Below are 15,647 nucleotides of genomic sequence, written 5' to 3'. Positions count from 1 at the left end.
TTGATGGCAAAACCCAGGAAGGAGAGATGGTTTATCACCGTCATGGTGTCCCTTCTCGCGGTCTCCTCTGAGTTGCTCAGAATAAGTAGGTTGTCTAGGTAGCAGAGAATCCTCTCTCCCTGACGCCTGAGCGGTTCCAACGCCGTCTCCACACACTTTGAGAAGGTGCGCGGAGCCAGGGAGTAGCCGAACGGCAGACACTGGTACTCGTATGCCATCCACATAAAGGCAAAGCGGAAAAACTTCCTGTGCGCCTGCCGAACAGGGACGTGGAAGTAAGCATCCTTGAGATCCAGGGATGTGAACCAATCGCCCTCTCTCACACACCGGAGCAACGCTCAGACAGTGAGCATTCTGAATTTCCTCGCGGCAACGAATCTGTTGAACACGCGAAGATCCAGAATAGGTCTCTTTTCCCCTGACTTCTTGGAAACCAGGAAGTAGCGGGAATAAAACCCTAGGTGAGACTCGTGGGGGGGAACGAGTCTCACCTGCAAGAGCCGTGCTCGCAGCCGGGTCCCATAGCGCAGTCTCCACCAACCCCATAAAGGGTGGGGGACGACGCTTGAACTGTATGGGATGGCCTCATCTCAACGTGTTGTCCAACCACGATGGTAGAACGCACCGCTCTTGCCAACACGCATAGCGGTCGGAGAGAGGGCGAGCCGACAGCTGAGGAATGAATAACCCGTATTCCTCGGACCCTTACTGGTAAGAAACAAAGAAGTTTGTTAATGTATTGCCATTAATAGACCCACAGTCACGGCGACAGGACGGCATATCATATATGTGTTAAATTCTCTTTGCCATAATTTACATGACGACTCAGTGTTTCTGAAGCTGTAGAAGAAACACCGTTCCATGACATTCATGTCAAAATATCAACTCGTCAAGTTCAAATCCACTGGCTCTTAAAGGGGACGGGGGATGGAACTCTCATTGGTTTGTTGCAGGTTACACCCAAAACACACCTACGGGTTTCAGACCACCCATTTTAGATTTGCATCGGGCGCAAGATTCATTTATCCGCCAGTATAATAGCAACAGCGCCAGAGATCCTCCCACAAAGCTACTTGCGTTTTGCGCTTCTCACTTGCGTATAAGACCGTTAAAATAGGGTTGATTGATATTCATCAATCATCACACAACTAGTTGTGTGTGGAAAGACATTGCCCTACTCAACTGATCTATTTGTTATTGTTTGTATAAATAGATATTATACATATTATAAATCAACAGGTTGATGAAGATGATCTTCATTCCCAAGACGATTTGACCGAACCAACATCACCTCCTGCTGTGTGGATGGACTTTCCATCTCAATAGTTAGTACTTGTTGTGATGAATCAAACTAAACAGACACTTACATCTCTGTGGAGATGGTTTCATCCTCCACTCTCCACCATGCTCCACACTGGGGAGACAAAGAGAGAGCAGCATGTTGTCTTTAAACAGGGAAACATTATTCACATGTTAACAAAGAGAGAGCAGCATGTTGTTTATAAATGAGAGCACATTATCTAGTAATATAATGGTAACATGGTCCACTGATACTTGTAGGAGACATTGTCCCTAAGAGGTGAGCTGTCCTCTCCATACCTGAGAGTGTCCAGTCTCCAGCGTGGATCCCCCAGTCCAGCAGAGAGCAGCGCAGCTCCTGAGGCTCCTGGGTGATTGTAGCTCAGGTCCAGCTCTCTCAGATGGGAGGGGTTGGAGCTCAGAGCTGAGGCCAGAGAAGCACAGCCTTCCTGTGTGACCAGGCAGCCAGACAACCTACACACACACACACACACACACACACACACACACACACACACACACACACACACACACACACACACACACACACACACACGTTGAAACATTGTGTAAAACCGGGGTCAACTAGTCTTGTCATCAGGGCAATATACATTTACAGTGTATTGCCGGGAGTCAACCGCTATTTAGTCTATGGTCAGGACGTCCCAAAAAACAATCCAACTTTACCGTAAACAATCATTTACACACTGAATAACTGAATATTATGTAAAATAGTATCATGTCAACAAACATGTCGACACGAAATCGGTCAAATGTCTTCTGATATGGAACCTTGTGGTTTAATTGTTTGCACATTGAGTAAAACTGACCTGAGAGTTTCCAGTTTACAGTGTGGATTCCCCAGTCCAGCAGAGAGCAGCTTCACTCCTGAATCCTGCAGATCATTGTCACTCAGGTCCAGCTCACTCAGACTAGAGGAGTTGGAGCTGAGGACTGAGGCCAGAGCTTCACAGCATCTCTCTGACAGATGACAGCCAGTCAGCCTTCACACAAACAGACAGGAAACATTATACTTGTATAATATACAAAACCCATGTTTTGTATATTATAATAACTTTTATATTGTAATATTATGTATATTATGTTGTGTATTGTAATACATGTTATTTGTGAACCTACAAAGATGTTTTGGAGGCTTTGACCACTGGCAGCAGCCTCAGAAGACCCTCCTCTGAAGCAGAGTATTTCTTCAGGTCAAACACTTCCAGCTCCTCTTCTGATGTCAGTAAGATGAAGACCAGAGCTGACCACTGAGCAGGAGAGAGAGACTCTCCAGAAAGTCTTCCTGATGTCAGGTACTGTTGGATCTCCTCCACTAAAGAACGGTTGTTCAGCTCATTCAGACAGTGGAACAGATTGATACTTCTCTCTGGAGAGAGATCTCCACTTATCTTCTCCTTGATGTAAGACACTGATTTCTTATTGGTCTGTGAGCTACATCCTGTCTGTCCAAGCAGACCTCGTAGGAGACTCTGATTGGTCTTCAGAGATAGGCCCAGGAGGAAGCGGAGGAACAAGTCCAGGTGTCCGTTCTCACTCTGTAAGGCCTTATCCACAGCACTCTGGTAGAAGAGATCAGATTTATTTCTTATAAGAGTAAACCACCTGAATGGTTGTTCTTCTGAGATCAGATTGACACCACTGTCGATGAAGGTCTTAAAGACATAAAGGGCAGCTAGAAACTCCTGGATGCTCAGATGGACAAAGCAGAACACATTGTCCTGATACAGCCCACACTCCTCTTTAAAGATCTGGGTGAACACTCCTGTGTACTCTGAGGCTGCTCTGATATCGATGTCACACTCTGCCAGGTCGGCCTCGTAGAAGATCAGGTTGCCTTTCTCCAGCTGGTTAAAAGCCAGTTTTCCCAGAGAAACAATGATCTCCCTACTCTCGGAACTCCAGTGTGGATCTGTTTCAGCTCTCCCATGATACTTCCTGTCCCCCTGTATGGACTGAACCCTCAGGAAGTGGCTGTACATCTGAGTCATGGTCTTTGGCATCTGTTCTTCACCCTGTGATGTTTTGAAGAAGTCCTCCAGAACGGTAGCAGTGATCCAACAGAAGACTGGGATGTGACACATGATGTGGAGGCTTCGTGTTTTCTTGACATGGGAGATGATTTTGCTGGCCAACTCCTCGTCTTCGAATCTCTTCCTGAAGTACTCCTCCTTCTGTGGGTCGGTGAACCCTCTCACCTCAGTCACCATGCCAACACACTCAGCAGGGATCTGATTGGCTGCCGCAGGGCGTGTGGTTATCCAGATGCGAGCGGAGGGAAGAAGGTTGCCCCTGATGAGGTTTGTCAGCAGCACGTCCACCGTGGTGGACTCTGTGACATCAGTACAGATCAGGTTGTTCTTGAAGTCCAGAGGAAGTCGACACTCATCCAGACCATCCAAGATGAAGACAACTTGGAACCGGTCGTAACTGCAGATTCCTGCTTCTTTGGTTTCAATAAAGAAGTGATGAATAAGTTCCACCAAGCAAAACTTTGTATCTTTCAGTAAATTCAGCTCTCTGAAAGTGATGGGAAATGTGAAGTCTATGTCGTGGTTGGTTTTGTCTTCAGCCCAGTCCAGAGTGAACTTGCGTGTTAAGACGGTTTTACCAATGCCCGCCACTCCATTTGTCATTATTGTCCTGATTTCTTTTTCTTGTCCAGGTAAGGGTTTAAAGATGTCTTGACATTTATCGGTGTTTCCCCCTTGGCTGGTTTCCTGGAAGCTGTTTCAATCAGTCTGACCTCATGTTCCTTGTTGACCTCTCCATTGCCTCTCTCTGTGATGTAGAGTTCTGTGTAGATCTCATTCAGAGGTCTTGACTCTCCTGCTTTAGCTATTCCCTCAAACACACACTTGGTCTTCTCCTTCAGATGTGACTTGATTTTATGTTGGCATTCAGCAAAAGCAGTTTCTAAATTAGAATACAACAGAAGAAACAAAATTCTCTTACTACTCTGTTACAAAATAAAAGCATCTTCCTTATCTGTTTTCAAAATAAGAGTATCTTACTGCTCCACAACGTGTCTGCCAGCTCCTCCAGCTTCAACTGCTTCATGCAGAGCCGTGTGATGTCTACAACTCCCTCTCTGGCACGTCTCCTATGCTCCACTTCCTCACCATGCACCTCCTCCTCCCTCTGACTCTCTGAGCATTGTGGGTAATCTGGGAAGAGAACCCTCCAGAGCTTCTCCACCTCCTTGTCTAGAAAAGCGTGTGGGTTCTCCTTGATCCGCTGTAACAGAACAAACATCGATGAGAACTTTACTCTGAACTAACTGAGGACATCAGAACCATGTGTCCTGGATTCACATCCTGCAGGTCTTAAAGGGGTGATATTATGCCCCCAGGTGTGACTGTGATAAGCCATGACGGCCATTTGAAAATCTGCCTATTCCTTTGTTTTAGTGACCCCGAGTGGGCGTGTCCACCTAAATGTATGCTGAATAGATCAGTCTACCCACCTACCCAGTGGACTGTAGGACAAATGTTGTCTATCCATCTTACATCTAGGTGGCCACTCCCACTTGTGACGCCAGTAAAAACACAGGAATCTGCAGATTTTCAAATGGCTTGTAATGGCGAATCACACTCACACCTGATGGTATGATATCACCCCTTTAAAGGTGCGTTCACACCAAAAAAGAAGGGGAGGCTGGATCCATACAAAGTTGGATCCAGTTCACATGTCATTCATAACAGAACTCAGGGTTGCACATTTAAACACCTTCAACTCTGTGTGTTGCTGCTGGACAGACTGACCACTGGTAACCGTTGACCTCCCCTGCTGTTGTCTGTGGACACCAGACACACACACACACACACACACACACACACACACACACACACACACACACACACACACACACACACACACACACACACATGCACACACACAAACAAACACACACATTCACACACACACACACACACACACACACACACACACACACACACACACACACACACACACACACACACACATACACACACACAAAAACAAAGCGCATGAACATCACTGTAAACCCTGCTCCGTCTATTGGATTTGAAGTCTGGAGAGACCACCCGGCAGGGTCAAGGGGAGTCTCCTGTCTGCTGCTGGACTCTTTAAGAACCTTTTATTCTGAAATAATTTATTTATTAATTGCTTTTTCTAAAATATAAATAGTCTGAGGACATTGAGGTATTTTCATTTTAAAATCGATGTTATCTCTAAGAAACACATGCCTCATATGTACGTCCACACACAACAACATAAAACAATAGCTAACAATAATGAAACATAAAAGACACAAAATTTAAGTTAAACGCTTGATATAATGGATTCATGAGCTGGAAACGTCCTTCTAGCTGTGTTCATATGTTAATGATAAAGGTACAACACTCCCCTCCAAGGAGCGGTCTAGAAGAGGAAGCTTTGTGATGGAAAAATCCATTTAATGTTTCCTTTTAATCATTGTTACAACCCGCTCCCCACCAGGGGGATCCGGGGGCGAGTGGTGGAGGGCGTGTACCGCCGCCATCCACTAGCCGGAGGCAGAGAGCACTACATTCCTCACCCTCATCAGCCAGATGGGGAACCCCTGGCCGGAGGGAGGAAACGAGCGGGTGGACATCTTATAAGGCAGCCAAGGACTCATTCCAGGAGGAAGGCAGTCAGACCTACCAGGAGGTGGCGAGTGACACGACCCAGGCTACCGGGCTCACGGACACCCTAGCACAGTGTTGTATACCCTGTTCTTTAGCCGACTGCGGCTTAAACCAGCATCCAGTGCGTCGTACTTGCCGTGACAAACAGACTCGTACGGAACCGGGTTGCCACATCTTCTAATGCTTTCCTGCTGCTTGTATTGTATAGCCACCCTACCTTCCTCAGTGTTATCCTAATGTTAACCTTTGTGCTCGGGTAAACCCGTCACTGATGCATTCTTCTGCTTGCTAAGAACACAGGCAACTGTGTCTTTGGGGAACATTACCTGAATTGATTATTGACATCTGAACTCTTTGGAGGATGTGAAACAGTTTAAATAGCTCAGTCTAACTGTATTCTGGACTCACTGTGCTAGAGAGGAGTCTAATGAATGCATACATTAACATAGGTTAATTGTCTACAACTATTGTGTGCTTTTTTGCATTTAGAAATCTCATTTGTCCTAGACGCAATATCTCTGGAGAAATTGCCCCGACAGGTTCTCAGGCGGCCAGCTGGCCTAAGGAAGTGTTCCATGTAGAGGCTGGGCTGCAGACCCAGCCCTCCACCCCCTGAGATTAGTTTACAAGGATCCTGGATGGCATCCTCTATTGATTAGGCCTGTCCTTGGAATGCTTGGAATTGTATGGTTTTAACCAGAACCCTGCCTGTGAATGGAGACTATTGGACCATACGCCTGATGGATGATGGGTCCAATAACATTCCCTTATGTTTGTATTACCCTCTTTAAAACCTGCTACATTGTGATCCTTACAGATAGCTACAACCAGCGATCACAGCAAGAAAGGCTGATGATGGATCTCCTTGTTTAAGACCTTCTTAATGTCGAAGGAGAAGAGATCATAGAGTTTGTGAGCCACTGGGTTAATGACTGTTGGGCTGAATTCAATGTTTTTAACAGCTGTAAATAAACAAAGCCATTCTCTTCTAGATAAATAACAACAACCATCTGTGTTTCAGGACTCTAGGATGTCTGGCTGATTTATTTAATAATCTGACAGATCCTTACCTTGGCTCAGTAGGCTGATTTCCATCTCCAAACCTAGCAGGTTGTTCCATAGACCAGTCGCTCCTCATGGAGACACCGCTGGGTTCAGGGGGGTCTGCTCTCTCCTGCTGGACTCTTCTAGATATTTTTAGATTCAAATGTTTTATTGGTTTTCAAGTAATTACATTGTTGGGATATATTAACAGTAGTTGAGGGCATAAAGTAGTCATATTTTAAAGTAAAGCGTTTGATATAATGGATTCATGAGCTGGAAACGTCCTTCTAGCTGTGTGTTCATCTGTAAATAGGTTCTACTCTCCCCTCCATGGAGCGGTCTAGAAGAGGATGGTTCTCAGGCGGCCAGCTGGCCTAAGGAAGTGTTCCATTAAGAGGCTGGGCTTCAGTCCCAGCCCTCCACCCCCTGACTAGTAGTTTGCTTCCAAACATGACCACCTGAGAACCTGAATATTTGAATAGTAATGTCTAGTATTTGGATGCTTTGTGTGCAGGTCCATGTGTGTTGGTTTAAATAGTGGAACACTGTGGCCTCAGCTGGCTTACTGAGTGAGCAGAACATCTGCGTTAAAACAGGTCTCAGTTTTTACTTTGAATAAGTTACTCCGCTTTTTTTTAAAGCTTTTTATCTATGCTTTTTGAATGACAGGTTGCTTTTCTAGACCCTGCCTGTGAATGGAGGTAGTTTAGGGTTTAACCAGAACCCTTCCTGTGAATGGAGGTAGTTTAGGGTTAACCAGAACCCTGCCAGTGAATGAAGGTAGGTTAGGGTTAAACCAGAACACAGCATGTGAATGGAGGTAGTTTAGGGTTTAACCAGAACCCAGCCTGTGAATGGAGGTAGTTTAGGGTTTAACCAGAACCCTTCCTGTGAATGGAGGTAGTTTAGGGTTTAACCAGAACCCTTCCTGTGAATGGAGGTAGTTTAGGGTTTAACCAGAACCCTGCCTGTGAATGGAGGTCGTTTAGGGTTTAACCAGAACCCTGCCTGTGAATGGAGGTAGTTTAGGCGAGGGCCGAGCCGCCTGCTGAAGAGCCTCAGCGGCTCTACCTGGGGCCTCTCTAACGCTCTATCAAGCTGGTGCCTGATGCTCCCAGGCGCTCTTGTGTCCCTGCTGCTTGCTGTGCTTAACTGTCCGTGGTTCGCTGCCCCTGTGGCCGTTGGTCACTTATTCTGCTTCAAAAGGTGTTTCTACCTGTTGCTTTGTATGGCCTTCTGGGTTAAAGGTTTGTTAAAGCAATTGCCCAATCTGTAGGAAGCTGCTAGGGGTGGTGGCCTTTCATTTGGTGCCGCACTTTATCCTGTTTTTGTTGAGCTAGGGAGCTAGGCTTACCTAGTGTTTACATGTGGTCGATAGGGTTTACATGTGGTCCATAGTAGTGTTAAATGTTCTTTTCCCTCTCTCTCCACCTCATCCCTCACTCTCCACCTCAAGCTGGTGTGTGGTGAGCGTTCTGGCGCCGATTGGCTGCCGTGCATCACCCAAATGGGTGCTACAACCACTGGTGGTGGTTAGTGAGGTCCCCCCCCCCTTCACTGTAGGCGTCTTTGAGTGTCTAGAAAAGCGCTAAATAAATTCAATGAATTATTATTATTATTATTAGTGTGTTTGCTTTGAGCTGTTAAGATTATTTTTTAAGGCAAGTCTCATGTCTTATTTTGGCCCGGGCTCACCCTGATGGTAAACACCTGACCTATTTCAGGCGGGATAGGTTTGCAATAAACCCTTTGTTTACTTGTGAAACCCTGTTTCTCTACTATTTGAGTTAGCTTTATGTTGCCCCCTCTATCCCCTAGACTAGACGGTGGTATCATCCACGTTCACTAAGGGGAGGGTCTACTTAGGGTACTTTCAATACTAAACCACGGAGGTTCCTGTCTGGTGGCTGAGACTATTGGACCATACGCCTGATGGATCATGCATAACGGTCATTAATAATGTTAGCTTTCCCCCACAAGGGATGCTCTGGTGACCACGGTTCCAGGTCTGTTCGTCTGTTTGAAACTCTTCCTTTAGGGGTTCTAGTTCTACTTTCACTAGATCTGACGGGTGAGGAGGGAACAATAAGAGAAGATATCCGAAGCCATTCTTTGGCCCCGTTTGAAAATAGATTTTGGTTGAAAGGTTGACAATGGAAGGCTTCAGATCTGAACCAGTTTACTTGACATCCTGAAAATTAGGGGAATTTAAGATGAGATGAGAGTGTACGGGATGGTTCTGAGACTAGCTCAAGAAGAACATCTGCAAATAACATTCCCTCTTGTTATACTGTATTGCCCCCTTTAATGCCTGCTATATTGTGATCCTTACAGATAGCTACAGCCAGCGATCTTAACAAGAAAGGCTGATAACCGATCACCTTGTTTAAGACCTTCATGTCAAAGGAGAAGAGATCATACAGTTTGTGAGCCGCTGGGTTAATGACTGTTGGGCTGAATTCAATGTTTTTAAAAGCTGTAAATAAACAAAGCCATTCTCTTCTAGATAAATCACAACAACCATCTGTGTTTCAGGGGTCTCATTTATAAAACTGTGCGTAGGATCGTTACTAAAAATGTGCGTACGCCCAGAAGCCAAGTTTTGCGTGCGCCAAAAAATATTCAGATTTATAAAACACTGCGTACGCACACCTGTACGCAATCTTTGCTTTATAAATCACATACTGACTACAATTGTGCGCAGCTGAATCAGCTTCACGTTCCGCCCTCTACACGCCCCTTTTTAACCATAAATGGTCAATGCAAATGACCTCATGAATGCGATCTGCATATAAAACAGACTCAGATGCCGGTATTATGTCTTGTTGGAAACAATGGCAGAAGTACTGAGAAAATCAAAAAAGCGAAATTTCACGGAGGTTGAAGTGGAGACACTTGTGGGTGAGATGGAGGCCCGAAAGGTAGTTTTGTTCGGCGGTCACGGGATTGGGATCGCCAACAACAAAAAGCAGAGTGAGTGGCAACATGTTGCTGCAGCAGTGAACTCTGTCAGTAGCACGGAGCGCACTGTCCCAGAATTAAAAAAAGAAGTGGTCTGACATAGTTACATATTTTTATCTAGCCTACCAATAAATCGTTATGGTCCCTAAATACCCTCTCCCTCCGAATCCTGCCATTTGCATGGTCCGCCAGAAGTGCCATATGGTGCAGCATTACCACGGCGCTCACCTCTGTATTTATAGGGTTACGGTAATAAGACTGACGAGAACGCCTTGGATAATCAGTTTGTAATTACCCACGTAAAATGTTCTTGAACATAACCCCTTTTTAATGCCTGATTTGTCATGAAAAGCATCAAGAGTAACGGACAACGATTGTGATGAGTGTGGCTTGGTTTTTCACACTTGGGATTTAATTGACATTCGATCATGTGTTTACAGTGTCACATAAAAATATTATGTTATTGACACATGTTGGACAGATGCTTTATTCCATGCAGTCGCGCCGTCAGTGGACAGTATGGAGTGACGGGATTAAATATAGAGAATTTCTTTTTATTTCTATTCTAAGGAGATATTTCTGGAGTTATAACTGAGAAATAACACAGTGGATTTAAATTATTCTGATTAGGATTTAACGCATGATACGGGTTGAAATTAAATTGATGAAGGGCGATGATAAAACATAATCGTTCTTCTCACTCTGCAATTCTTCGGTCTGACTTCAGTTCACCACCACACCGTCTGTGTCGCCAATTCTCCTTTTCCTCCAAACCATGCGTACGCATGGGTCAGAGTTTGCTTAGGGCTGCGCACATTTTCCCGTCAAGTTGGTTTTTTATAGATCACAACCTTGGCGTGAAAAGTCACGTACGCCAATTTCAGCCCCGTTTTGTGCATACGCAACGGTTATAAATGTACGGAAGAGGATTAGGGCCACACATGTAAAAAAAAAATAAGTTCTGACTTTATTCTCAGAATTCTGAGAATAAAGTCAGAACTCTGACTTTAATCTCAGAATTCTGAGAATAAAGTCAGAATTCTGACATTAATCTCAGAATTCTGACATTAATCTCAGAATTCTGAGATAAAAAGTCAGAATTCTGACTTTAACCTCAGAATTCTGACTTTTTTCTCAGAATTCTGAGATTAAAGTCAGAATTCTGACATTAATCTCAGAATTCTGAGAAAAAAGTCAGAATTCTGACTTAAAAGTCAGAACTACGGGTATCTGTAAGGACCAACCTCCGTGGGAGAGACACTTTGCTTTATGCAGTAGGAGGAAACCTATGGAAAGCCAAGAAGGCCACAATCCGGCCTTAGAATGGCGCGGTAAAAGTGCACGTCCCATAGCCAACTCACCAAGCTCACCAAGTCCAGTATTCAGTATTCAAAGCATTTATTCACAAATACGTTCTATTTTTTTGACAAGCGGAGCCGACAGTCCTGTGCAAGTATGCAAATTAGCCATGTGCGCCAAACAGAAGATAGACGCAATGTATAGAACTGATTGTTGTGCATTGTTGTGGATATGTATGCTGGTTAGTTGTGGTTGTTTGTGGTCTTAGTGAAACAGCTTTGCCTTGGAGTTGGAGAAGTTGGAGTGATTGTGTGAATGTGCGAGAGAGAGCGCACCTGCCGTGGTGATGTTAAGCTTGTTGTGGGCTTATATGTGATCAATGATGTATCTGTCTGATCGTATTAGCTGTAGATGGATGGTTAAATAATGTCACAAGATCGGTCATACTGCAGGCTCTCATTTGCAAATGCACTGATTGTGTGCCCGTCTCCAATATGCTATATACCTGGCATTTATCAGTTCATGTTCTTCTGAGTGCGCAAGAACGGTGCCAATTATTGTCGTGTTTGCATTGTAATGCACAACTTTGCCCCTCCCTGTTATAAAATAACGTGCATCCCAACAACTTTAGCCAATGCAGGCTCCTATTGCTTTACCAGTGTGTTTAACGTGTGTGCGTGTGTGTGTGTGCGTGTGTGTGTGCGTGTGTGTGTGTGTGTGTGTGTGTGTGTGTATGTGTGTGTGTTGTCATGTAGGCTATAGATATAGATTGATTGTCTTGGCTTGCTTGCATCCATGAAATATTGTAATGTTATGGCCTAGCTGGCTACTGCATATCGAGAACAATCTGGGGATGAGGGCATCCCCGAATATTGACGGGTATTTCGCACACTGCCATCTCAATATGACTAATAGCCGCGGCTATTAGTTCCGTACGGATTCCGTACGGAATACTTGCACTTTTACCGCGCCATTCTAGGGCCGGATTGTGGCCTTCTTGGCTTTCCATAGGTTTCCTCCTACTGCATAAAGCAAAGTGTCTCTCCCACGGAGGTTGGTCCTTACAGATACCCGTAGTTCTGACTTTAAAGTCAGAATTCTGACTTTTTTCTCAGAATTCTGAGAATAAATTCAGAACTTAATTTTTTTTTACATGTGTGGCCCTAATCCTCTTCCGTATGAATGAGACCCCAGGACTCTATGATGTCTGGCTGATTTATTTAATAATCTGACAGATCCTTACCTTGGCTCAGTAGGCTGATTTCCATCTCCAAACCTAGCAGGTTGTTCCATAGACCAGTCGCTCCTCATGGAGACACCGCTGGGTTCAGGGGGGTCTGCCCTCTCCTGCTGGACTCTTCTAGATATTTTTAGATTCAAATGTTTTATTGCTTTTCAAGTTATTACATTGTTGAGATATATTAACAGTAGTTAAGGGCATAAAGTAGTCATATTTTAAAGTAAAGTGTTTGATATAATGGATTCATGAGCTGGAAACGTCCTTCTAGCTGTGCGTTCATCTGTAAATAGGTTCTACTCTCCCCTCCATGGAGCGGTCTAGAAGAGGAAGGTTCTCAGGCGGCCAGCTGTACTAAGGAAGTGTTCCATGTAGAGGCTGGGCTTCAGTCCCAGCCCTCCACCCCCTGACTAGTAGTTTGCTTCCAGACATGACCACCTGAGAACCTGAATATTTGAATAGTAATGTCTAGTATTTGGATGCTTTGTGTCCAGGTCCGTGTGTTGGTTTAAATAGTGGAACACTGTGGCCTCAGCTGGCTTACTGAGTGAGCAGAACATCTGCGTTAAAACAGGTCTCAGTTTTTACTTTGAATAAGTTACTCCGCTTTTTTTTAAAGCTTTTTATCTATGCTTTTTGAATGACAGGTTGCTTTTCTAGACCCTGCCTGTGAAGAGGTAGTTTAGGGTTTAACCAGAACCCTTCCTGTGAATGGAGGTAGTTTAGGGTTAACCAGAACCCTGCCAGTGAATGAAGGTAGGTTAGGGTTAAACCAGAACCCTTCCTGTGAATGGAGGTAGTTTAGGGTTAAACCAGAACCCTTCCTGTGAATGGAGGTAGTTTAGGGTTTAACCAGAACCCTTCCTGTGAAGGGTTCTGGCGGCTCTACCTGGGGCCTCTCTAACGCTCTATCAAGCTGGTGCCTGATGCTCCCAGGCGCTCTTGTGTCCCTGCTGCTTGCTGTGCTTAACTGTCCGTGGTTCGCTGCCCCTGTGGCTGTTGGTCACTTATTCTGCTTCAAAAGGTGTTTCTACCTGTTGCTTTGTATGGCCTTCTTGGTTAAAGGTTTGTTAAAGCTATTGCCCAATCTGTAGGAAGCTGCTAGGGGTGGTGGCCTTTCATTTGGTGCTGCACTTTATCCTGTTTTTGTTGAGCTAGGGAGCTAGGTTTACCTACTGTGTTTGCTTTGAGCTGTTAAGATAATTTTTTAAGGTGAGTCTATTGTCTTATTTTGGCCCGGGCTCACCCTGATGGTGAACACCTGACCTATTTCAGGCGGGATAGGTTTGCAATAAACCCTTTGTTTACTTGTGAAACCCTGTGTTTATACTATTTGAGTTAGCTTTATGTTGCCCCCTCTATCCCCTAGACTAGACGGTGGTATCATCCACGTTCACTATGGGGAGGGTCTACTTAGGGTACTTTCAATACTAAACCAAGGAGGTTCCTGTTTGGTGGCTGAGACTATTGGACCATACGCCTGATGGATCATGCATAACGGTCATTAATAATGTTAGCTTTCCCCCACAAGGGATGTCATGGTGACCACGGTTCCAGTGACCACGGTTTAATGCCTGCTATATTGTGATCCTTACAGATAGCTACAGCCAGCGATCTTAACAAGAAAGGCTGATAACAGATCTCCTTGTTTAAGACCTTCTTCATGTCAAAGGAGAAGAGATCATACAGTTTGTGAGTCGCTGGGTTAATGACTGTTGGGCTGAATTCAATGTTTTTAAAAGCTGTAAATAAACAAAGCCATTCTCTTCTAGATAAATAACAACAACCATCTGTATTATTATTATTATTATCTGTGATTCAGGACTCTAGGATGTCTGGCTGATGTATTTAATAATCGGACAGATCCTCACCTTGTCTCATTAGGCTGATTTCCTTCTTGAAACCTAATAGGTTGTTCCATAGACGAATCGTTCTCAGGCGGCCAGCTGGCCTAAGGAAGTGTTCCATGTAGAGGCTGGGCTTCAGACCCAGCCCTCCACCCCCTGACTTTAGTTTACATCCCAACATGACCACCTGAGAACCTGAATATTTGAATGGTAATGTCTAGTATTTGGATGTTTTATCCAGGTCCATATGTGTTGGTTTAAATAGTGGAACACTGTGGCCTCAGCTGGCCTACTGAGAAAAACAGTTCTCAGTTTTTACTTTGAATAAGTTATTCCGCTTGTTTTCCTAGAACCCTGCCTGTGAATGAAGGTAGTTTAGGGTTTAACCAGAACCCTTCCTGTGAATGGAGGTAGTTTAGGGTTTAACCAGAACCCTTCCTGTGAATGGAGGAAGTTTAGGGTTTAACCAGAACCCTGCCTGTGAATGAAGGTAGTTTAGGGTTTAACCAGAACCCTGCCTGTGAATGGAGGTAGTTTAGGGTTTAGACAGAGCCCTTCCTGTGAATGGAGGTAGTTTAGGGTTTAACCAGAGCCCTTCCTGTGAATGGAGGTAGTTTATACGAGGGCCGAGCCGCCTGCTGAAGGGCCTCGGCGGCTCCACCTGGGGCCTCTCTAACGCTCTATCAAGCTGCTGCCTGATGCTCTCAGGCGCTTATTCTTCTTCATTCTGTGTTTCTACCTGTTGCCTTGTTTGGCCTTCTGGGTTAAAGGTTTGTATAATCTTTTGCCCAATCTGTAGGAAGCTGCTAGGGGCGGTGGGATTTCATTTGGTGCCGCACTTTATCCTGTTTTTGTTGAGCTAGGCTTACCTACTGTGTTTGCTTTGAGCTGTTAAGATTATTTTTTAAGGTAAGTCACATGTTCTTATTTTGGCCCAGGCTCACCCTGATGGTATACACCTGACCTATTGCAGGCGGGATAGGTTTACAATAAACCCTTTGGGCTGAATGTTGGGCTGAATTCAATGTTTTTAAAAGCTGTAAATAAACTAAGCCATTCTCTTCTAGGTAAAAATCAACAACCATCTGTGATTCAGGACTCTTGGATGTCTGGCTGATGTATTTCATAATCTGACAGATCCTTACCGTTGCTCAGTAGACTTGTTTCCGTCTCCAAACTTAGCAAGGTTTTTCACAGATTGGTCACTCTTCATGGAGACATGGCTGGATCCAGGGGAGACTGTTGTCCGCTCCTGGTATGTTTTCGAATATGTGTGTCTGGGAATGA

At 44.7% G+C, this 15,647-nt stretch overlaps 1 protein-coding gene and 1 pseudogene across 2 annotated transcripts in view; one reads left to right on the top strand and one right to left on the bottom strand.

Annotated features, from left to right (window-relative positions):
- LOC115559454 (neoverrucotoxin subunit beta) overlaps positions 1 to 15,647 on the top strand; it is a 544,561-nt gene that overhangs the window by 325,371 nt on the left and 203,543 nt on the right. The gene's annotated exons all lie outside the window — the stretch shown is intronic.
- LOC115559436 (uncharacterized) overlaps positions 1 to 15,647 on the bottom strand; it is a 52,113-nt pseudogene that overhangs the window by 15,471 nt on the left and 20,995 nt on the right.

Source organism: Gadus morhua, chromosome 15 (assembly GCF_902167405.1).
Source record: "Gadus morhua chromosome 15, gadMor3.0, whole genome shotgun sequence".
Classification (NCBI taxonomy): domain Eukaryota; kingdom Metazoa; phylum Chordata; class Actinopteri; order Gadiformes; family Gadidae; genus Gadus; species Gadus morhua.
This window is presented reverse-complemented; position numbering and strand designations above follow the sequence as displayed.